The following is a 5,286-nucleotide window of genomic DNA, read 5'->3' on the forward strand; positions in this document are numbered from 1 at the left end:
CAGTAAAGCCTCCCAATGACTGGACTGAGGCTCTTTGTGCCTGTTTGTAGAAGTCATAAAAAAGAGTCCTGGCTGGGCACGGTGGCTCACACCTGTAATCCCAGCACTTTGAGAGGCCGAGACAGGTGGATCATGAGGTCAGGAGTTCAAGACCAGCCTGACCAAGATGCTGAAACCCTGTCTCTACTAAAAATACAAAAATTAGCCAGGCATGGTGGCACGCACCTGTAATCCCAGCTACCAGGGAGGCTGAGGCAGAAGAATTGCTTGAACACGGATGGCAGAGGTTGTAGTAAGCCGAGATCATGCCACTGCACTTCCGCCTGGGCGACAGAGCAAGACTTTGTCTCAAAAAAAAAAAAAAGAAATAGAGTCCTGGCCCACAAGTGGTGCCAGACAAGCGTCACCGCCAATGCTCATAGTGTCCCTGGGAGACAGAGAAAGACTTTTTTTTTTTTTTTTCCTCGCTCTGTCACCCAGGCTGGAGTACAGTGGTGTGATCTTGGCTCACTGCAACCTCTGCCTCCTGGGCTCAAGCGATTCTTGTGCCTCAGCCTCCTGAGTAGCTGGGACTACATCCCTGGCTTTTTTTTTTTTTTTTTAATTTTTGGTAGAGACGGGGTTTTGCTGTATTGGCCAGGCTGGTCTTGAACTCCTGGCCTCAAGTGATTAATCCACCTCAGCCTCCTAAAGTGCTGAGATTACAGGTGTCAGCCACTGTGCCTGGCCTGGATCAAGACTCTTTTTAATGTCAAACTTCTTTACTTATACCTTTCTTTCTAGTCACACTTCCAAAGTTCAAATCACTTTAATTTAATTTAATTATAATAAATGTCTTAAGTGCTTTTTATGGACCTAGACCCTACTAAGTGCCTTATTTAAATTATCTCATTTGATCCCTACAGTACCTCCATGAAGGAGAATTTATACTAGGGTTCACTAAATGTAGGCAACAGAACCAATCTATCCAAGTCAATTACAAAAGGAATTTTTTAGAAAGATAGAGTAGAGTTCACAGAATCCAAGGAGAAGCCAAAGAAACAGGGTTAGAAAGCACAGGAAAGGGCATCCAGGGTCTGGGTAGCAGGAACTAGTTAATATACTGTCTTCTCCAAATTTCTCCTACATGGTGAACTAACTCCAGCAATTTTCCCATGATTTTTACATCATTCTGCACCTGATTTCAAGTCCAGGAACACAGTGGTTTGATGTGGTAGATGACAAATGGTCACAGTTTCTTTGTAGCTCCTCCCATCAGAATTGGATCTATTTCCCCACCCTTTGAAACCAGGCCATGACTTGCTTTAACCAATAGAATGTGGGGAGGTGACATTGTGTGAGTACCAGGGCAAGGCCTCAAGAGACCCTGCAGCTTCCATCTTTACCCTTTTGAAATCTGAGAGCACTAAACTCTGAAAAGTTCTGGGTAGCCTCTGAGTATAAGAAGTCTCACAGAGGGAGAGGCTCAACATTGCACAAACCAGGGAAAGGCCTCTAGAGACCTTGCAACTTCCACCTTTACCCTTTTGAAACGTGAGACCACCAAGTTGCAAAGAGGCCTGGGATAGGCTCCCTGTCTATAAGAAATCCCACAGAAGGAAAGAGAGGTCCAACCGTCCCAGCTGAGGCCCAGACACTTGAGTCACACTGTCCACAAATTTCAAAATAAAGCACAAATTTTATCCAAGAGAGATTAAGGCTTAGGGCAAGATAGAGACCTTGTTAAAAGCATCCAGTGCTGGAATGACTGCTTTAAGTTTAGCCAATCATGTTGATCCTTGGGTCCTAACCTTTACCAGGGACGTCCAGGCTAAGGGATGGAACGCAGTAATGTTCCACCGAGCTCCACCATCTCTGATGGCTGGCAGTGTCATTTGTACAGTCTATAAACTCCCATTGCTGTTCAATCAGTTTACCGCAGGGGTCCCCTGGGGCAGTGGTGACTTCCTCCAGCACTATCTCCTTAGATCCAGACTCCTCTCTAAAGGCACCACATCCCGGCCCACATGTCTCTGCTATCAGAGTCCAGCCGAGAATAGGTAGCTTAGAACAATAAGGTACATCCACATGACTCCTCTCTTATCACCACTGCTTGGAATCTTTGCCAGCTTCCCTGCTGACTGGCTGGGCCTCCTGACGTGCTTTTCTTAACCCTGCCTGACCTTGACATCTATCAGGACGGTGCCTAGGGCTCTCTGGCGGTATGCTGGCTGGCACGGCCTCCGCAGTCCGCAGTCACGTCTGTTTCCCCAGCTGCTGTCTGTCCCCAGCTCCCCCAACTCCTCCTGCTACGAGGTTCTTTCACTTCTCTCACCTGAGTCATGTCATGGTCCCTGAGCAGAGCCAAACTTCTCCTTGGTCCTGCGCCCAGCCTGTCTCACGTGTTCATAGGGAGATGGCAAAGGACTGGAAGTCTCTCATCTCTGTGTGTTTCAGACAGACTTGCAGGCAGGCTGCAGGCAGGCAATACCCCCAGGACATCAGGTTTACCAGGAAGCCTCTTTTCACAGCAGGGACTGGTGTGTGGGGGGATGGGTGGGTCAGGGCAGGAATAGAAAATGACTTTCACTTTCTCACTCCCTCTTAACTTTTCAAACCTCTCCTCTGGAATGCCACCGTGCCACCAGCAAAGGCCTCTAATGACTTCCACGTACCCAAGTCTTATCCAACTAATATTCAGTCCTAGTTTTAAAAAATCTGCTCTGTTAGTTTTCCGGTTTACACTTGGCTTGTGGAACTATCTCTCCAATCTCTGCCTCTCTTCACACGGACTTCTCTGTAAAGCTCTCTGTGTCCTTACCTTTTCTTATGGGAAGAGCAGTCACTGGATTTAGGCCCACCCTAATCCAATATGACCTCACCTCAATCTTTAACTAATTACTTCTACAAAGGCCCTATTTCCAAATAAGGTCACATCCTGAGGTTCCGGGCAGGCATGAATTTTTGGGAGGTGTTAATCAACCCACTACACCTTGTAAGCAACATTTAACAAAATTTCCCCATTACGTTTCTTCATCTTTCTGACTACTCCAGTATTTTTTCAACCTGCAAGAAATGTTTGGGAAAAAAATTCACATATATAGTTTCTCTTGAAAAATCCCTAAGCCTATAATTCCCCATGGTTGCCTCCTTTAGATGGGGGCTCCCCTCTCATTTTCAGTACCTGCCTTACCCTGGGAGCATTTGAGTTTGTGACCCCATTACGTTTATATTACAGAAGGAAGACTTTCTATAATCAGTACAAAATTTACTGAAATAGAAGTGACAGCATAATAAGATTTCTACCATGCTGGGCAAATCTGTTTATTCATTTCATTCGTCTATCAGATAACACCTATGAGTGTCTACTATAGGTTAGGTACTATTCTTGGCACTGGGAATACAATTTTGAGCAATTATAGATGCACTTGCCATTATGGAAGAAAGATATGAATCACATAAATAAATAAAAATAATAATTATGACAAATCTTATAAGTGAGAGGTCCATGATGCTATGAAAAGATGGAATGGGAGAGATTTTCATTAATCTTAAAAGCTAGGGAAGGCCGAGATATAAATGATGAGAGATTTAACTAGACAAGGAGAAGCAGTATGTGCAAAGGTCCTGTGACTGTTGGGACTATTATATGGAACAAGACTAAAAGAAGAACAGTATAGCTGCAGAGGCAGGAGAATGCCATAGAAACCAAGGGGGCGGGGGAGGCAGCAGCCCCATACGGAGCCCTCCTCACCATACTGAGTTTTGTCTTTACCCTAAGAGCAGTGGGGACTTGTTAACGTGTGTTTAAAAAGAGAATATGTTAATATTTGTCTTATTAAGGAGATGATCTTGGATGCAATTTGGAAAACACTTCAAGGAGCACAAGGGTAGATATGGGTAGACCAGTTAGGAGGCTTCCGTCAAAATCTAAGTAAGAAATGATGGTATTTTGGAACAGGGTAGTCAGGTAGAGAAGTGTGGATAGTCCTGAGAGAAACATAGGGTTCCATAAAATCCACAGAATTTGGTAATGGATCAGAAATGGGGTGCAAGGGAGAGGGAGGAGTCAAGGGCCACTCCTCAGTCTAGGTACTGTTTAATGGATGCTGTTCACTGCCATAGGGGACACTGGGAGGGTCTGGGATGGGGCGGGGCAGCACACACTTCCGTTAGGACATATTTAACTCAATGTGTTGTTGAGACACTCAACAGGAGATATTGAAGTGGTGGGTGGTGATTTGGGTCTAGAGCTCAGAGGAGGAGTTTTGGTTAAATAAGGTAACATGTGCAAAACACTTCTGTCAGCATCTGGACATGAGCGTTAGCCAATGCTATGATTTTCCAGCAATATCTTTAATGTGGTCATGATTAAAGCTATATACATGATTAAATGCCTTAACTCAGTTTAAAATGCTAAAGCAGTGCCCAGCTCACCATAAGAGGTTATAAAGGTTGGGGAGGAAATAAAACGGATTATATCTCTGAAGACGCTTTTTATTTCTATGTATCAGTGTAAGAAATTATGTCTTCCAAATTTGACCCAGCTTTGGGAACTTCATAGACAGGGGGCAGTATCTCCACCTGTTATTTAGAAAACTTCACATTGTTTTCCAAATAGAAATTTAATATTTCTAGAAATTGTCCTTTATACTGTTATCAGAAAGGGCACTGAATAAAGAGACAAGAAACCCGGTTCTAATTCTTAGCCCCACCTTTGCCACTTTGGCTCCCTGGATGAATTACGTGTTTACGTTCCATATTTGATTGATTTTTAAACATCCTAGGAAGCAGCAGCCTCTTGGTACTCAGACCAAGGAACCCACAGAAAAGTCACAGAGAAGCCACACCTTAACAAAGAGACTGGCCCGGCAGGCTCCCTTCCTTTGTCCCCAGCATTGAGCTAGCCATCTGGAGATGGCAGAATCATCTGATTAACAGTCATCTTGCATTTGCTTGTTATTCTCTCAGTGTTTCCTCTGAAGTCAAAGGTCAATGATTTCCCCACTTCCTGTCCCTGCAACAGACAGAAGAAGATGAGGAATGCAGATATACCAGGGGTCAGGACACTGGCACCTGGAGACAAATCAGTGTAGGGAGTGAGGATATGGATGTCCTGAGGCACTTCTTTGTGCTTCCAAACCCTTGGGACCCTTGAGTCTTGGGAAACAAATGGGGCCGCTGATGTGAACGGCTGGGAGTAGATCTAACATAATCTCACTTCCCACTGGACGGCCCCATCCAAGAGGAAGCCAGCACTTAGGGGGATACCAAGGGACATTTACTGCCACAGAGGCTTACTGTATT

The sequence above is a fragment of the Hylobates moloch genome, unplaced genomic scaffold (genome assembly GCF_009828535.3).
Source record: "Hylobates moloch isolate HMO894 unplaced genomic scaffold, HMol_V3 SCAFFOLD_22, whole genome shotgun sequence".
Taxonomy (NCBI): domain Eukaryota; kingdom Metazoa; phylum Chordata; class Mammalia; order Primates; family Hylobatidae; genus Hylobates; species Hylobates moloch.